The sequence below is a fragment of the Salvelinus namaycush genome, unplaced genomic scaffold (genome assembly GCF_016432855.1).
Source record: "Salvelinus namaycush isolate Seneca unplaced genomic scaffold, SaNama_1.0 Scaffold2467, whole genome shotgun sequence".
Lineage (NCBI taxonomy): Eukaryota > Metazoa > Chordata > Actinopteri > Salmoniformes > Salmonidae > Salvelinus > Salvelinus namaycush.
In genome coordinates this window covers 16,735-36,786 of record NW_024059305.1, presented here as the reverse complement: position 1 = coordinate 36,786, position 20,052 = coordinate 16,735, and the positions used below count along the sequence as shown (strand labels likewise).

The window sequence follows — 20,052 nt, the reverse complement described above, 5'->3', positions numbered from 1 at the left end:
GTAGGATTATGGTGTTATTCCTGGTTGTTTCAGTTACTCAGTGGCAGTAGTAGGAGTATGGTGTTATTCCTGGTTGTGTCAGTTACTCAGTGGCAGTAGTAGGATTATGGTGTTATTCCTGGTTGTTTCAGTTACTCAGTGGCAGTAGTAGGATTATGGTGTTATTCCTGGTTGTTTCAGTTACTCAGTGGCAGTAGTAGGATTATGGTGTTATTCCTGGTTGTTTCAGTTACTCAGTGGCAGTAGTAGGATTATGGTGTTATTCCTGGTTGTTTCAGTTACTCAGTGGCAGTAGTAGGATTATGGTGTTATTCCTGGTTGTTTCAGTTACTCAGTGGCAGTAGTAGGATTATGGTGTTATTCCTGGTTGTTTCAGTTACTCAGTGGCAGTAGTAGGATTATGGTGTTATTCCTGGTTGTTTCAGTTACTCAGTGGCAGTAGTAGGATTATGGTGTTATTCCTGGTTGTTTCAGTTACTCAGTGGCAGTAGTAGGATTATGATTTTATTCCTGGTTGTTTCAGTTACTCAGTGGCAGTAGTAGGATTATGGTGTTATTCCTGGTTGTTTCAGTGACTCAGTGACAGTAGTAGGATTATGGTGTTATTCCTGGTTGTTTCAGTTACTCAGTGGCAGTAGTAGGATTATGGTGTTATTCCTGGTTGTTTCAGTTACTCAGTGGCAGTAGTAGGATTATGGTGTTATTCCTGGTTGTTTCAGTTACTCAGTGGCAGTAGTAGGATTATGGTGTTATTCCTGATTGTTTCAGTTACTCAGTGGCAGTAGTAGGATTATGGTGTTATTCCTGGTTGTTTCAGTTACTCAGTGACAGTAGTAGGATTATGGTGTTATTCCTGGTTGTTTCAGTTACTCAGTGGCAGTAGTAGGATTATGGTGTTATTCCTGGTTGTTTCAGTTACTCAGTGGCAGTAGTAGGATTATGGTGTTATTCCTGGTTGTTTCAGTTACTCAGTGGCAGTAGTAGGATTATGGTGTTATTGCTGGTTGTTTCAGTTACTCAGTGGCAGTAGTAGGATTATGGTGTTATTCCTGGTTGTTTCAGTTACTCAGTGGCAGTAGTAGGATTATGGTGTTATTCCTGGTTGTTTCAGTTACTCAGTGGCAGTAGAAGGATTATGGTGTTATTCCTGGTTGTTTCAGTGACTCAGTGGCAGTAGTAGGATTATGGTGTTATTCCTGGTTGTTTCAGTTACTCAGTGCCAGTAGTAGGATTATGGTGTTATTCCTGGTTGTTTCAGTTACTCAGTGGCAGTAGTAGGATTATGGTGTTATTCCTGGTTGTTTCAGTTACTCAGTGGCAGTAGTAGGATTATGGTGTTATTCCTGGTTGTTTCAGTTACTCAGTGGCAGTAGTAGGATTATGGTGTTATTCCTGGTTGTTTCAGTTACTCAGTGGCAGTAGTAGGATTATGGTGTTATTGCTGGTTGTTTCAGTTACTCAGTGGCAGTAGTAGGATTATGGTGTTATTCCTGGTTGTTTCAGTTACTCAGTGGCAGTAGAAGGATTATGGTGTTATTCCTGGTTGTTTCAGTGACTCAGTGGCAGTAGTAGGATTATGGTGTTATTCCTGGTTGTTTCAGTTACTCAGTGGCAGTAGTAGGATTATGGTGTTATTCCTGGTTGTTTCAGTTACTCAGTGGCAGGAGTAGGATTATGGTGTTATTCCTGGTTGTTTCAGTTACTCAGTGGCAGTAGTAGGATTATAGTGTTATTCCTGGTTGTTTCAGTTACTCAGTGGCAGTAGTAGGATTATGGTGTTATTCCTGGTTGTTTCAGTTACTCAGTGGCAGTAGTAGGATTATGGTGTTATTCCTGGTTGTTTCAGTTACTCAGTGGCATGGATTATGGTGTTATTCCTGGTTGTTTCAGTTACTCAGTGGCAGTAGTAGGATTATGGTGTTATTCCTGGTTGTTTCAGTTACTCAGTGGCAGTAGTAGGATTATGGTGTTATTCCTGGTTGTTTCAGTTACTCAGTGGCAGTAGTAGGATTATGGTGTTATTCCTGGTTGTTTCAGTTACTCAGTGGCAGTAGAAGCATTATGGTGTTATTCCTGGTTGTTTCAGTTACTCAGTGGCAGTAGAAGGATTATGGTGTTAATCCTGGTTGTTTCAGTTACTCAGTGGCAGTAGTAGGATTATGGTGTTATTCCTGGTTGTTTCAGTTACTCAGTGGCAGTAGTAGGATTATGGTGTTATTCCTGGTTGTTTCAGTTACTCAGTGGCAATAGTAGGATTATGGTGTTATTCCTGGTTGTTTCAGTTACTCAGTGGCAGTAGTAGGTTTATGATTTTATTCCTGGTTGTTTCAGTTACTCAGTGGCAGTAGTAGGATTATGGTGTTATTCCTGGTTGTTTCAGTTACTCAGTGGCAGTAGTAGGATTATGGTGTTATTCCTGGTTGTTTCAGTTACTCAGTGGCAGTAGTAGGATTATGGTGTTATTCCTGGTTGTTTCAGTTACTCAGTGGCAGTAGTAGGAGTATGGTGTTATTCCTGGTTGTTTCAGTTACTCAGTGGCAGTAGTAGGATTATGGTGTTATTCCTGGTTGTTTCAGTTACTCAGTGGCAGTAGTAGGATTATGGTGTTATTCCTGGTTGTTTCAGTTACTCAGTGGCAGTAGTAGGATTATGATTTTATTCCTGGTTGTTTCAGTTACTCAGTGGCAGTAGTAGGATTATGGTGTTATTCCTGGTTGTTTCAGTTACTCAGTGGCAGTAGTAGGATTATGGTGTTATTCCTGGTTGTTTCAGTTACTCAGTGGCAGTAGTAGGATTATGGTGTTATTCCTGGTTGTTTCAGTTACTCAGTGGCAGTAGTAGGATTATGGTGTTATTCCTGGTTGTTTCAGTTACTCAGTGGCAGTAGTAGGATTATGGTGTTATTCCTGGTTGTTTCAGTGACTCAGTGACAGTAGTAGGATTATGGTGTTATTCCTGGTTGTTTCAGTTACTCAGTGGCAGTAGTAGGATGATGGTGTTATTCCTGGTTGTTTCAGTTACTCAGTGGCAGTGGTAGGATTATGGTGTTATTCCTGGTTGTTTCAGTTACTCAGCGGCAGTAGTAGGAATATGGTGTTATTCCTGGTTGTTTCAGTTACTCAGTGGCAGTAGTAGGATTATGGTGTTATTCCTGGTTGTTTCAGTGACTCAGAGACAGTAGTAGGATTATAGTGTTATTCCTGGTTGTTTCAGTTACTCAGTGGCAGTAGTAGGATTATGGTGTTATTCCTGGTTGTTTCAGTTACTCAGTGGCAGTAGTGGGATTATGGTGTTATTCCTGGATGTTTCAGTTACTCAGTGGCATGGATTATGGCGTAATTACTGCACTTACCTGATATCTTGATACTGTTTTAATAGACCTGTGACCATTTATTTGTAGAGTCATCATTATCACTTACCATCATTTAAATGTGTAACCGGTAGACACTTTCTAATGTTCCCATGCAGGTCGCCTTTATTGTGTCTGTTCACAGCGAAAATGTGCTGGATGAACAAACATGCCTTATAGATAAGGTTACCTTGTTTACACCAGATCGTGTTTGGGTGGCACGGCAACAGGTCCAAAGTCAATCAGCTACTAACAGCTCCCACCTTAGACTCCCAAACAGAAAAGCTTGTACTTCTGTAGTTGACATAGCTAATAGAATGACCTATCTGGTGTGGATGTTTTCTCACCATGGAGATAGCAGTAGCTGGGTGAATCATTCACACTTGGACAGTCTGAGCTTCATTGACATAACAGCTGAACCCCCCCCGGCGTTGGATGTTCCGAGCCCCATTATACATAACAGTGGTTGGACGATCTACCTGGGTGTTGGAGCCCCATATACATAACAGTGGTTGGACGATCTACCTTGGTGTTGGAGCCCCATATACATAACAGTGGTTGGACGATCTACCTTGGTGTTGGAGCCCCATTATACATAACAGTGGTTGGACGATCTACCTTGGTGTTGGAGCCCCATATACATAACAGTGGTTGGACGATCTACCTTGGTGTTGGAGCCCCATATACATAACAGTGGTTGGACGATCTACCTTGGTGTTGGAGCCCCATATACATAACAGTGGTTGGACGATCTACCTTGCTCTGGGTGTTGGAGCCCCATATACATAACAGTGGTTGGACGATCTACCTTGGTGTTGGAGCCCCATTATACATAACAGTGGTTGGACGATCTACCTTGGTGTTGGAGCCCCATATACATAACAGTGGTTGGACGATCTACCTTGGTGTTGGAGCCCCATTATACATAACAGTGGTTGGACGATCTACCTTGGTGTTGGAGCCCCATATACATAACAGTGGTTGGACGATCTACCTTGGTGTTGGAGCCCCATATACATAACAGTGGTTGGACGATCTACCTTGCTCTGGGTGTTGGAGCCCCATATACATAACAGTGGTTGGACGATCTACCTTGCTCTGGGTGTTGGAGCCCCATATACATAACAGTGGTTGGACGATCTACCTTGGTGTTGGAGCCCCATATACATAACAGTGGTTGGACGATCTACCTTGCTCTGGGTGTTGGAGCCCCATATACATAACAGTGGTTGGACGATCTACCTTGGTGTTGGAGCCCCATATACATAACAGTGGTTGGACGATCTACCTTGGTGTTGGAGCCCCATTATACATAACAGTGGTTGGACGATCTACCTTGGTGTTGGAGCCCCATATACATAACAGTGGTTGGACGATCTACCTTGCTCTGGGTGTTGGAGCCCCATATACATAACAGTGGTTGGACGATCTACCTTGCTCTGGGTGTTGGAGCCCCATATACATAACAGTGGTTGGACGATCTACCTTGCTCTGGGTGTTGGAGCCCCATATACATAACAGTGGTTGGACGATCTACCTTGGTGTTGGGGCCCCATATACATAACAGTGGTTGGACGATCTACCTTGCTCTGGGTGTTGGAGCCCCATATACATAACAGTGGTTGGACGATCTACCTTGCTCTGGGTGTTGGAGCCCCATGGAGATAACATTAGTTGGGTGAGTCATCTGTACTTGGAAAGTGTGAGTTTCATCTGCATAACAGCGGTTGGAAGACCCAGCTGCGGCCGGAGGTGTCAGCTCTGTTTGGATTGTAGGAGCAATGTTAGATGAACAGCGGTTGGGCGACTCAGGAGTTATTGGACGATTCAGAGGTTATGTGCATAACATCGGAATGGACAATTCAGCTGGTTGGACGTATCGGAAGCCCGTAGAAACAGCAGTGGTTGGACGTATCGGAAGCCCGTAGAAACAGCAGTGGTTGGACGTATCGGAAGCCCGTAGAAACAGCAGTGGTTGGACGTATCGGAAGCCCGTAGAAACAGCAGTGGTTGGACGTATCGGAAGCCCGTAGAAACAGCAGTGGTTGGATACACAACCCACAGTGAGACATTGAAACTAGTTCACCTCAGGTTGACACCTAAGCAGTGAAACAGGAAAGATACATATAGTCTACCTGATGACACATTGTGGTGATTACTTCAAACGGCCTTGAAGCTTTTAGGAGGAGCCTCAGCTACATATATAAGATTAGTTACACAGACAGTGGAACATTCAGTGTATATTTGCAGCTGAACCATGAACATGGTGTGAAGTACTTTACAAAACAACAAGAATTAGAAACAAAAGATAGAATGTCACATGACGTTTATTCAACATACAATAACAGAGGCGAATGGTACTACCAGCATCCCAATATGGGCCTAAGAGTTGAGGAATATACACAGTTGAGGGAATCTACACCCTCTCCCTTGTGCAACATACAGCAGAGAAGGTGGCATGAAAGAGCCTCTAATGACAGGCTGTATGACACAGAGGACCACAACACATATCAACACGACCTTCTGGTTCCACACAATGTACCTGTGTACCCTAGACACCCCCAACCCTTTGACTTAAGACGTAGGTCTGACAAAAACAGGTTACAACAAGGTAGTCATGACATAGGACTGTCACCGAAGACCAAGGGTTACGATGGACCGCCAACTCGGTACAACAAACGGCCACAAAACGTTTGTCATGCTCCTACTACAGCAAAGGTGAAACGCCGTATACCTCTGGAATGGATCCCTGTGAAGGACAACCTGCCAAAACACAACGCAAGACTGGTGAGAGACACGGACATCATGACAATGTCAGCAGCCGGCCCCAGCCCACCAGGGGCAGCCATCGGTCCCACCCCCCAAGGGACAGCATCAGGGCCTAGTCTCCCAGGGACCACAGCCGAGCTCACACCACCAGCGGCAGCAGAGACATGACCCATAGTTCTGTCAACCGTAGGCGAAGCAAAGAACCCAATACAGGCCTTAATGCTCAAAGGTTGTGTCCCGAAGTCTCCTGTAGCAGCGGCCGCAATGGTGGTCTTGGTAGCAGCGTCACATCAGCAAAGATTGGCAGATATGAAAACAGGTTTGCTTCACAAAGCCACAGCATGCCTAGATCACATAGATCGTCCACTGGCCCACATCAGAAACCTGTGACTGTGGACAATATTAAGAAGAGATCGGTCGACATGTCCTACAATCAGCCTGGTTCTCAGTCGAGCGTTAAAAGTGGTTGCAGAAAGAGGGCCTGGATGTTCAACAGGAGACCAAACAACAGTGAAGAAGTAGACAATAGCACATCAGCGGTTCTACACCATGTCACGGATACCAATGAGGAGGCTAACCTACCTAGAGAACCCGGTGCAGATGATAGCGGAGATGATAGCGATGACTCCAGCAGTGGAATCGGGGCTAACGTACCTAGAGAACCCGGTACAGATGATAGCGGAGATGATAGCGGAGATGAAAGCGATGACTCCAGCAGTGGAATCGGGGCTAAAGTACCTACAGAACCTGGTACAGATGATAGCGGAGATGAAAGCGATGACTCCAGCAGTGGAATCGGGGCTAAAGTACCTACAGAACCTGGTACAGATGATAGCGGAGATGAAAGCAACACAAGTTCCTCCAGTGACTCTGTTCACACTAGCGATGATGACAAGGAGGACTGTCACAATTCTGTACCCAAACATGTCGCAGAAAGGGTATCCTCTCCAGTCAAACATAGTGTACCTATCAAACAAAAAAGTACCAGAGTGGCTGGAGTCCAACAAGACCCTGATACTGAACCATGTGTATCTGCTGAGCCAGAGTATCAGTATACAGAGGATGCTGCCTGTTCTGGGACGGTATGCACTGTGCCTAATTCCCCCACCACAGATGACACAGAGCCTGTGTCGGCCCCAGCCGGGGCTACCTCTGCTGAGACGCAGACCCAGGAGCCAGACTCTGATGAGACTCAGACCCAGGAGCCAGACTCTGATGAGACTCAGACCAATGATGTAGTGTCTGCTGAGACTGTGTCTGCAGAGACTCAGACCCCAGACTCTGATGAGACTCAGGCCAATGATGTAGTGTCTGCTGAGACTGTGTCTGCAGAGACTCAGACCCCAGAATCTGCTGAGACACAGACCCAGGAGCCAGACTCTGATGAGACTCAGGCCAATGATGTAGTGTCTGCTGAGACTGTGTCTGCAGAGACTCAGACCCCAGACTCTGATGAGACTCAGGCCAATGATGTAGTGTCTGCTGAGACTGTGTCTGCAGAGACTCAGACCCCAGAATCTGCTGAGACACAGACCCAGGAGCCAGACTCTGATGAGACTCAGGCCAATGATGTAGTGTATGCTGAGACTGTGTCTGCAGAGACTCAGACCCCAGACTCTGATGAGACTCAGGCCAATGATGTAGTGTCTGCTGAGACTGTGTCTGCAGAGACTCAGACCCCAGACTCTGATGAGACTCAGGCCAATGATGTAGTGTCTGCTGAGACTGTGTCTGCAGAGACTCAGACCCCAGACTCTGATGAGACTCAGGCCAATTATGTAGTGTCTGCTGTCTGCTGAGACTGTGTCTGCAGAGACTCAGACCCCAGAATCTGCTGAGAGACAGACCGAGGAGCCAGACTCTGATGAAACTCAGACCAAGGAGCCAGACTCTGATGAGACTCAGACCAAGGAGCCAGACTCTGATGAGACTCAGACCAAGGAGCCAGACTCTGATGAGACTCAGACCAAGGAGCCAGACTCTGATGAGACTCAGACCATGGAGCCAGACTCTGATGAGACTCAGACCATGGAGCCAGACTCTGATGAGACTCAGACCAAGGAGCCAGACTCTGATGAGACTCAGACCAAGGAGCCAGACTCTGATGAGACTCAGACCAAGGAGCCAGACTCTGATGAGACTCAGACCAAGGAGCCAGACTCTGCTGAGACGCAGACCCAGGAGCCAGACTCTGATGAGACTCAGGCCAATGATGTAGTGTCTGCTGAGACTGTGTCTGCAGAGACTCAGACCCCAGAATCTGCTGAGAGACAGACCAAGGAGCCAGACTGATGAGACTCAGACCAAGGAGCCAGACTCTGATGAGACTCAGACCAAGGAGCCAGACTGATGAGACTCAGACCAAGGAGCCAGACTCTGATGAGACTCAGACCAAGGAGCCAGACTGATGAGACTCAAACCAAGGAGCCAGACTCTGATGAGACTCAGACCAAGGAGCCAGACTGATGAGACTCAGACCAAGGAGCCAGACTGATGAGACTCAGACCAAGGAGCCAGACTGATGAGACTCAGACCAAGGAGCCAGACTGATGAGACTCAGACCAAGGAGCCAGACTGATGAGACTCAGACCAAGGAGCCAGACTGATGAGACTCAGACCAAGGAGCCAGACTGATGAGACTCAGACCAAGGAGCCAGACTGATGAGACTCAGACCATGGAGCCAGACTCTGATGAGACTCAGACCATGGAGCCAGACTCTGATGAGACTCAGACCAAGGAGCCAGACTCTGATGAGACTCAGACCAAGGAGCCAGACTGATGAGACTCAGACCAAGGAGCCAGACTCTGATGAGACTCAGACCAAGGAGCCAGACTGATGAGACTCAAACCAAGGAGCCAGACTCTGATGAGACTCAGACCAAGGAGCCAGACTGATGAGACTCAGACCAAGGAGCCAGACTGATGAGACTCAGACCAAGGAGCCAGACTGATGAGACTCAGACCAAGGAGCCAGACTGATGAGACTCAGACCAAGGAGCCAGACTGATGAGACTCAGACCAATGAGCCAGACTGATGAGACTCAGACCAAGGAGCCAGACTGATGAGACTCAGACCAAGGAGCCAGACTGATGAGACTCAGACCATGGAGCCAGACTCTGATGAGACTCAGACCATGGAGCCAGACTCTGATGAGACTCAGACCAAGGAGCCAGACTCTGATGAGACTCAGACCAAGGAGCCAGACTCTGATGAGACTCAGACCAAGGAGCCAGACTCTGATGAGACTCAGACCAAGGAGCCAGACTCTGATGAGACTCAGACCAAGGAGCCAGACTCTGATGAGACTCAGACCAAGGAGCCAGACTCTGATGAGACTCAGACCAAGGAGGTAGTGTCTGCTGTACCCAAGCCCCAGTCTACAACTGAACCATCGTTCCAACAACCTAATGGTGAAACATGTGAAATGTCTCACAATGTGCCTGAATGTAGAGTTGACCATGCAATTGTATTAGCTGCGCCTGGGTATCAAGATAGGGCTGATGAAGTTGTCTCTGCGACAGAGCACGTAAACAGGGCCGGATGTGCTACCTCAAAGGAGCTTCAGACTGCCTTGGATAGCATCACAGCCATGTCTGGGTGTGATACATCAGAGGAGGTTACTGCTGCCCTGGATAGCATGACATGTGTCACGTAAGTGTAACTATCACACACATTGTGTTATTACTGAATAGTAATCTATTGCCTTTGGGTAGAGGGGTGACTTGTTTCCGCCTTGTGTTACAGGGGTACCGAGAGAGTTCCGGATGATATGCTAACCGATGTGGAATATGCAAACGCCTTTCAAGAGAGTGAAGTGTCCCAAGCATCCGAGCCACATTTCAGTAGGCCACAGTGGAACGTTGACTCTTGTCCAGGTTCAATATTTTCTGCTACAACCGATCCCCTTCCCACTATGAAACCCCCTTCAAGCGCCATCTGTAATGAGGTAACCCAGCTTACAGATGTGGAACTCAGCACCTTCAACGCCTGTATTGGTGACATGGCCCCTCTCGGGTACCCAGAGAACTCCATGGCTGCTCTTGAGAGGGTCTGTGGTGAATATGTCTTTCAACAACAACAGTCGGCACAGCCTCTAGAGCCCCAGCAGGTTGAGGTGCATCTGGAAACGTTTCATCAAGTGCCGCAGCAGGAGGCCCGGGTCCTACATCCCCAACAACCAGCATCTCAAGTGCCTGAAACTCCACAGCAGACCGTTGATATACGAGGGTTCAACGTGTGCAAACCCAAGCCAGTGACATCTTTACAGTCGCAAAGGACATTGTTCCCCACACCACCACAATCCGAAGCAGCTGTCACCTATGAAGAATCCGTGCCTGGTCCCAGACGATATCACCTGTACAGCGACGGGGCTACCGTGTCGTCCATTGCGATGATAATCCCTGTGATGAAACAGTTGATTATATGCGCCACGTGTAAAAAGAAGTTCAACAGAGCGTTCATCTGTAACAACTACTTGATTCAGCTGAACAGGCCCGTGCAATGTGCTTGGGGCTGTGTATTGTGCAGACTGTGTTACAGTGAACAAAGTGGTTGTCGCCTACACAATATATCGTCCACAAGGAGAGAGAGAGACAGAGAGAGACAGAGACAGAGACAGAGACAGAGACAGAGACAGAGAGAGAGAGAGAGAGAGAGAGAGAGAGAGAGAGAGAGGGGGGGAGATAGAGGAGAGAGAGAGAAAGAGAGGGGGGGGGAGATAGAGGAGAGAGAGAGAAAGAGAGGGGGGGGGAGATAGAGGAGAGAGAGATAAATAGAGAGAGAGATACCACTCTAAGCACCACACCCTTGCCAATTTTCCCTGCTCTGGAGAATGTAGGAGACTGGGATCTGGAACTCAACATAGATGATAAGTTCAAGACTGACAAGTAGGTCAACGTCCATGTGCAGCTGATTATGAATGAGGAGCAATCCTCTGGAGTTGACACCCTGCGAAGAGGTATGTATATTTCCATGTATAGATATATCTGTCTATGTCCATGTTATACTACAGTGACGAGCCCTGATCATGTAGCTGGACTGACAGTGTTCTCTTCCCACGCAGCGTTCAACCATCTCATCACAGTGAATGACACCATGTCCTTCAGGTACTGGGTAAGCAAAGCAATGCCAGAAGAGGTGGCCTACAGATATGTCTGCATCCCTCATGTACCTGGGTTCTGGGATCACGTTGTGGTGGGAACCCGTTCCCTTCCCAGAACGGAGAAGCTGATCGGACCTGATGACTCCTTACCGAGATTGTTCAATGTGTCACTTGGGTCCTACAGGTTTCATTGGTGCTGTTTTGTCTTGAAGAAACAGATCATTTTGACTATGTGGTGTACTTTGTTGCCCAGGAGAGGGCAGTCTAAGGTCGTCACAGTTGTTGACAACACACTGAGAAACCTCACCTCGAGCATAGAGTTTAGAAGAATGGTATTCTATCTTTGTAGGTGGTTTACAGCTCAGTATGTCACCACAAGTCAGGCGGCTTAACCTTGTGTTAGATTGTAAACCCAGTGAAGGTGCTACTTTGCTACTTTGGTCCATGTCATAGCTTTGTTGGCCACCAGGATTGGGATGGAAACAGTAACACCTCACCTGGCCCAGCAACGGGCCAAAGATGATAGCAATTACTGTTTCAATGGCAGGAATGCCAATAACATGTTCACATGCCCCTCAGACGGTAATTCAGGAGGTAATTACATCGATATTGTTGAGGAGTTTAGCTCCTACCACAACAGTGGCGATGATGTTATTGGTCTCACTCACATGTCCACAACCACAGAGTGTTACAGCTTCCTTTAAAGTAGAGCAATGATGTTTGTATAGTGTTCCCTCAGCCTACAAGAGTCTCCATGTGGGACCGTGTGGTGACATGATGCCTAAAGGTTATTTTAGGTCTTGTTTGACAATGGGCCCTGACTGATAAAAATTAATATGGTGATGTTCTCAATGTCACATGTTTACGATTTTATACCTTACTTTAATTGACCATATTACACCTGGGTAATGTGTATACCCTTTTGTATCAGCCAACCTTATATATCTATTGCCTTGAAATAAAATATGTCTTGCATATACATATATCTTGGTTGTGTTTATTTGAAAGATGACAGCGACACCACCTTTTGAAAGACAATTGATGTGACAGTAATTGAGAATGAACTGCCTATGATCGGGTGCACATCTATGTGGATTACTCAGTAGACACTGGTTCTGTGTTGCATTCCCAGCCTTAGTTCTACACGGCCAGGGTCCGTTATCACCGCCAGAGGAAATCAGAAGCTATTTCATTCAGCACAGGGATCTATCTGTGTACTGTCTATTTAGAACTTACAAAGGAAGGTGCTACTCGCCTCCCTATGTCAGTGATCCTGCTGGTGTTTCCATGTGATAGGGTAGTGGGGTATATGGTATCACTGTCGTCGTCGCTGTCCTCATCGTCGCTGTCGTCCTGGTAGTAGTGGTAATAACCACCACCTCGGTTTAGGTTGCTCAGGGTCTGCCTGTTGCTACACAGACAACATAAGGATCTGAACAGCATCCAGACCATGCTGGAGGCTCGGCTCATAAGCTGCGCACGTTGTAAGTATACGGGAAAGCACGTTGGTATCGTGAACCAGACATCAAACGCTTGATAGTACAGACACCTTGGGCTATCGGATAGGACCGTGCAGGGAGATGACGAGAGCTACTACGAGCGGGTCCAGAGAGCATCTTTTCCGTTGCGAGAAGGAGCTTGCCGAAGCCGCTCTGGAAGACAGAGGGAGCTCCTACGTATTAGACATCTTCAGAAAACGTGAGTCATCGTGAAAGGGTTCAGTGTGACAATGTCGACTACGAGCGTTACGGGTTGATCCCTATCCATCGGGACGTCAACTCCTAGGCTTACGTAAGTAAGGGTTTGGAAGTAAGCATTTCAAGGTAATGCCTACACCTGTTGTGTTTGATGCAGTTGACAAATACAATTTGATTTAATTTCATTTTAACTATGCGTTTAATACACTTTATGTTGGTGTTTCTTTTATTTTGGCAGATACAGTACATGTACTGTATGTCTTTTTGATAGTTATTTTTGTAGAAACTATTGATCCTCTTTGGCTAAATTATGCTCTGTTGTATTTTAAACATTGAGAGCGGGCTCCTGTGGTTGGATTAAAAAAAAAAAAAAATTGTAAAAAGTATTTATTTTGTATTTGTTTTGCCCCTTGGGCCCCCTACGGGCTTGGTCCCAGCTCCTGAATCACACATTTTACTAGTCACATTTATTTATTATGCAGTTTATATATTTTTATTAATCAATTAATTAAACAAGTGGCCCCCCTACCTCCTCTCCATCTGACAAATAACAAAGTGTCCGCAGCAGCAGGCCTCTACACTCATTGAGAGTGGGCTCCTGAATCCCCCTGTGGTTGGCGGTTGCAGTAAAAAATCAATATATACTACATACTGTATATTTTTTTATTTCTCCGGGGCCCAGGGGCAATAGCCCAGGTAAGCCAGCCCTTCCTATGTCAGAAAATAGCCAAGGCCTATTGACCTTATTCCTAAGTGTTTCTGGATCAATCAATACAATTTCTGAATCCTTAAAATGTACATTTTGGTGTCTTGAAGTTTCCTATGACCTATAGGCCTAGGGAAATGCATTCATTTTGCAATGTATTAGCCTATTTCTTAGGTCTATAGAATATTTACTCCACAACTGAAATATCAACATCAGTCATGTCGATTGTATAGGATTCCAGCGCCTTGACAGATGCACACACACCACTGTGGTGACACGTCCCCTATATGACTATCTCTGTCCCCACGTTGTAATTGCCCCTCCCCCACTCCACTTTACCGCGCAGAGCCAGAGAGGGAAAATCACTTTCATCTGGAGAAGCTCGTCCGGTAACACGGGGCGGCCCATCTGTAGGTCCCCGCTGTTCCTAAAAGAAAGGTGAGCAATATCATATTTTCAAGAATTGAAATGATATGGAAAGTTATTTTCATGCTGTAGTACAATTCCACCACCATAAATCGTTGTATTGGTTTATGAACTATGTAATTTGTAAGTCGCTCTGGATAAGAGCGTCTGCTAAATGACTTAAATGTAAATGTAAAATGTTAGCCTAGTTAGCTTGTTTGTTGCTAGTGCTAATGTTCGCTCACTATCTAGCTAATGCACTAGTGAGCCAATTTTGTTGACATTTGGGCGGGTAGCTTGATTAGTTAACATAACTGTTGATAAAGAGACTGATATTTTATGGCTATTTCAGTCAATTCTATCAGTGTGGTTATAAGTAACATGCATAGACAGCTAAATGGGACACGTGATCCCCATAGATGAACTTGAGTAGGTAGCAGTTTGATAACATTAGATGGTGTTAGTTTAGCGAGCTAAAGTTGGCTGGCTGGAAACCAGGTGTTGTGCACCCCACCTTGCATCTCATAGCAGAGTGGAAGAGGGAAAGTCACATATGGAATGGTTTACTGCTTCTAACGTGCTTGTTTTGTAGTCATCTAACAAACATACATTATGTCTCTTATAAATTGTAGGTTAAGCCATGAATGTTGATTGTCTGACAGCCTTGGTATAGTTGAGCAGTAAAGCACAAGGAAAGGTTGAGGACTGTTCTTACGTAAGAGGCAACGCGGAGTGCCTGCCTGGTTACAGCCCTTAACCTTGGTATATTGGCCATATACCACAAACCCCCGAGGTGCCTTATTTCTTAAATATACCACAGTTTCAGCCAATCAACATCCAGGACCCAAACGACCCAGTTTATAATGTCTGCTTTATTCCACAGATTAAGGATTTGAGTTGGCCTGACGGAGAGATCTTCCAGGCGACTCCGGCCCATGGAGGATGCAGAGCATCACATCAGATCAAACATTGATAAACCAGTACTTTACCAGCGTTTTATCAATATCTTTAAAGGTAAGGTGAAGATTGAATATATTTCTGACAGTCCTAAATATGACAGCTATGAATTAGATGAATCAGATGTACATTTTAGAGGTTAGTGGGAAACAGTGAATTGGGATATATGGGCACAGTCACCCAGGAAAAAAGGTTTAAAGGAATAGCTTGCCATGTCTTTGTATTATGGTCATAGGATTCTTAAAGGTCCACTACAGTCACACGATGCTCCATCTGAAATCTCCTTCCACCTGAAAAGGCCCACCTTGAAAACCAATCATTGGTTTAGAAGACAAAGTAAGAGTGACAACTGAATCTAGCCTCTTGAAAGACAGAGCAGCGCATCCCCCTCCCTAAACCCCCTGCTGCACACCTGAACCTCATTTTGATTGGCAGTGATATGTGTGAGATCACTTTTAGACAGTGTGAGGTCATTTTATGAGAACAGTTGTTTTTGGAGAAGCTTGGCAAGTTGAATGGGGTGATCATGTGACCGGAGTGGACCTCCAGACAGTGATTATTCTCTGTAATAATTGACAAGCACAATGCAATATCTCCTAATGTTTGTATTTTGTGTCTGCTAAGGACGGGGAGTTTTTGCCACTGAATTCATATCCAAAGGAGACTTTGTTGTGGAGTACCGAGGTGAACTGCTTACACAACAGGAGGGCGAGGTCCGAGCTGATCAGTACAATGATTCTGCAAAGGTGTTTCTTTTCGATTTCCAATGGAAAGGAAGAACATGGTGGTAAGTAGGATTGATGAGAACAAAATAAACATATTAATGCCTTTTGAGATCTAAAAAAAGCAACAACATTAAAATGGAGACAGACATTTAAATGGTTGGTGGCACAATATGCACTGTAGGTCTATCTCAGGCCCAGATACTAATTTGACCGTGTCCCTGACCTAAACAGTAAGGAACAATATTAGTCTTCAAACCAACTGGTTCGCTATCAGAGCATCTGCACTCCTTTTTTAAACAACGCGTTAGGGACTTTTCTGCCCCTTTTCTGGAATAGAAACCCTGTGCTGCAATATCTTCATTAAACTGTGACATGTTATGTTTCTATGCAGCATTGATGCATCTGAAGAAGACTCCTCCCTTGGGAGACTCGTTAATGATGATCACTAAAGACTCAATCTCAAAATGAAGGCCATACAAGCAAACGATGAGCCACACTTGTGCCTCTTCGCGACTCGAGATATTGCAGCTGGCGAAGAGTTGACTTATAGTTACGGTGATTCAGACTGGCCATGGAGAACACAGGTGAGGAACTTTTTAAGATGCTAGATGAAATTACCACCCATCTTGGAAGAGCCGGGAGGATGAGCAATTCACTACCCTGTCATGCAATATGTTGTGATGCAGACAGTGTCTCTTAACTACTAAGATGTAATTGATGTCTAATTGTTGTCTTGGTTCACTTAATTCAGGTCATCAAAACTGAATTGTTGTCCAGCCCAAAACCTATGGTAAGAACTTTACTAAAGTCATAGATCAATATGAGTTTATTTTTTTCTATTATCACATTTACTATTTCACTTTCACAAATACACATTTATAGTCTAACATCAATTGCACTGGAATGCAGTGCACTTGTTACATACATCAAGAGTTAACTAAATATACAATACATTCAAATATATGAAATAAAAACCTTATCAATAAGAACTCAGTAGTTAGGCTCTTGTGGGCTCATTTAGTAGCCCAACTCATGAGGGATTTGCTCTTCTCCTGAAAAGTTCAGTCCTGCATCTGACCAGAATAGGATGTTCAAAACTAAACGCTACACCAGGCATTTCCTGTGTGCTTTCTTATACAGTAGGTCCCCAGATGTATACAATGCATTAGATCACGTTTTTTGATTTGAGGGGATTTTTCAGTGTTTTAAAAATGTTGATTATGTTTCAGCATCCAGGGGTGTGTCAGTTTCTACAAAAACAGTCTCTTAGTGCATAGATGTCTGTGACTATTTTGCCTGTTGGTCACAGGCTGGGAGCAGAACAGGGGCTGTGGCAGAGCAGAGCACTTAGGGGTGAAGTCCCTTGCTCAAAGGCAAAACAGCAGTAGGTAGTACACAGGGATACACCGGTAACCCACCGGGCTTCAATATCACCGTATACTACCTACTGCCGTTGTGCCCATCAGCAAGGCACTTTACAACACACACATCACAGGCTGATAGCAGGACAGGGTCTCCAAAAAATGATTGTTCTACGTAATAATTGACTAGCACAATACAATAACTCCTAATGTTTGTATTTTTGTGTCTGCTAAGGACGACAAGTTGATTTACGGGGAGAGGTCGGGTAATGTAATTGTGTGCCCGAGCACAAAACAACATATATGTAATTTTTGTCCTGTCTAAATCTGCCATGTCAGTCATTTTTAATTCCAACCAGAATAACCTAATGTTTTTTGGTCACCTGAAAGTACTAGTCCCGTGCCAATCAACATCAAGTTTTATTTGTCACATGTGCCGAATACAACAGGTGCTTACTTATAAGCCCTTAACCAACAATGCAGTTCAAGAAATAGAGTTAAGAAAATATATACTAAATAAAATAAGCTTTTGCAGACACGTCTCGCCCCGCATCAGTATAGAAAGGGTCCCTAGCAAACTGCATCACCTTTGTGGGGAGACTAAAATCATCAAATCTTGTTGCAAAGTTACAATGTGTATATCATTGACCGCTAGCCAGAAATAGCAATTTTTTTCTTCCTTCCTCGTTATGCAGACATAAGCACACCTGGCACCATCGAGGTGCAGCTGTTTACTTTCTACACGGGTTGTTATTTTTCAGTTTCCTCCTAAGAACAGATTGTAGTGGTAAAATAAAAAGGGATCCATTTTCTTGGTGCCATTTAGGTGAAATTGATCTCCAAGCTTCACTCCAGTCAAAACGGGCTTTGCGAGTGTTTGATTCCATTCATTTGCTATGGGCTGGCGCTAGTGCTCCAGCTTATTTGTATTTAAAACAACTTTTTAAACTTTTATTTAACTCGTCAAGTCAGTTAAGAACAAATTCTTATTTTCAATGACAGCCTAGGAACAGTGGGTTAATTGCCTTGTTCAGGGGGCAGAATGACAGATTTTTACCTTGTCAGCTCGGGGATTCAATCTTGCAACCTTTCGGTTACTAGTCCAACGCTCTAACCACTAGGCTACCTGCCTCCCCAGCTTAGCCAACGTTTGCTTGCCATTTTTCTTCCTTGACCTTTTCCATTGTCCAGCCTAGCCTTCTATAGTTACCCACTGTAGGGAAAAGGTTTTGGGGGGCTCATATCAGAGGAGAAAAGAAAAGCAGTCAATCATGTCAATAGCTGTTTTATCCTCCCTGTAGTCCCATGTTAAGTCCAAGTGATTGATGATGTCAATAACTGTTTTATCCTCCCTGTAGTCCCACGTTAAGTCCAAGTGATTGATGATGTCAATAACTGTTTTATCCTCCCCTGTAGTCTCACGTTAAGTCCAAGTGATTGATGATGTCAATAACTGTTTTATCCTCCCTGTAGTCCCACGTTAAGTCCAAGTGATTGATGATGTCAATAACTGTTTTATCCTCCCTGTAGTCCCACGTTAAGTCCAAGTGATTGATCATGTCAATAACTGTTTTATCCTCCCTGTAGTCCCACGTTAAGTCCAAGTGATTGATGATGTCACTCAATAAACAAACCTCAGCTACAAACTCCTCATCAATCATTTACACCAGTATTGTCAGGACCCGGTAATCATTTACACCAGTATTGACAGGACCCAGTAATCATTTACACCAGTATTGACAGGACCCGGTAATCATTTACACCAGTATTGACAGGACCCTGTAATCATTTACACCAGTATTGTCAGGACCCGGTAATCATTTACACCAGTATTGACAGGACCCGGTAATCATTTACACCAGTATTGACAGGACCCGGTAATCATTTACACCAGTATTGACAGGACCCGGTAATCATTTACACCAGTATTGACAGGACCCGGTAATCATTTACACCAGTATTGTCAGGACCCGGTAATCATTTACACCAGTATTGTCAGGACCCGGTAATCATTTACACCAGTATTGACAGGACCCGGTAATCATTTACACCAGTATTGACAGGACCCGGTAATCATTTACACCAGTATTGTCAGGACCCGGTAATCATTTACACCAGTATTGTCAGGACCCGGTAATCATTTACACCAGTATTGACAGGACCCGGTAATCATTTACACCAGTATTGACAGGACCCGGTAATCATTTACACCAGTATTGTCAGGACCCGGTAATCATTTACACCAGTATTGACAGGACCCGGTAATCATTTACACCAGTATTGACAGGACCCGGTAATCATTTACACCAGTATTGACAGGACCCGGTAAGCATTTACACCAGTATTGTCAGGACCCGGTAATCATTTACACCAGTATTGACAGGACCCGGTAAGCATTTACACCAGTATTGACAGGACCCGGTAATCATTTACACCAGTATTGACAGGACCCGGTAATCATTTACACCAGTATTGACAGGACCCGGTAATCATTTACACCAGTATTGACAGGACCCGGTAATCATTTACACCAGTATGTGTTGGGTTTGTTGTGGCTCCTCCCTCTTTATCCCTACCCTTACTTAGCTACCTAACATCATTATGTAGAAGTAGATCAATTGTAGAGAAATGCAAAGATCTCCTCCCTAAACTCTCATCCTCTCTTGAGAGCATTAGGCCTACCCTTACTTAGTATGTATCCCTTATTACTATCAATGGCTACATCAAGCTTGTGACTCTACAAACTTGTTGGATACATTTGTAGTTTATTTTGGTTGTTTCAGATTTATTTTATGCCCAATTGAAATGAATTCTAAATAATATGTTGTGTCATTTTGGAGTCCTCTTTATTGTAAATAAGACTAATGTTTTGTAAACACTTTTGCCTGCCCCCACCCCATTGGATATGTTTCATGCTGAATGTCCATCAGTCAGCTACCCTCCCCTTAGTCAGCTCCTGAACAGTGGGTTAACTGCCTTG

The 20,052-nt window shown here is 44.7% G+C and overlaps 1 long non-coding RNA gene across 1 annotated transcript; it reads left to right on the top strand.

Annotated features, from left to right (window-relative positions):
• Nucleotides 1-14,040: 14,040 nt before the first annotated feature.
• Nucleotides 14,041-16,290, top strand: LOC120038991. The gene is made up of 4 exons (XR_005475254.1): nt 14,041-14,062; nt 14,913-15,043; nt 15,611-15,773; nt 16,103-16,290. It is a non-coding gene; the product is annotated as an uncharacterized LOC120038991 (long non-coding RNA).
• Nucleotides 16,291-20,052: the final 3,762 nt, after the last annotated feature.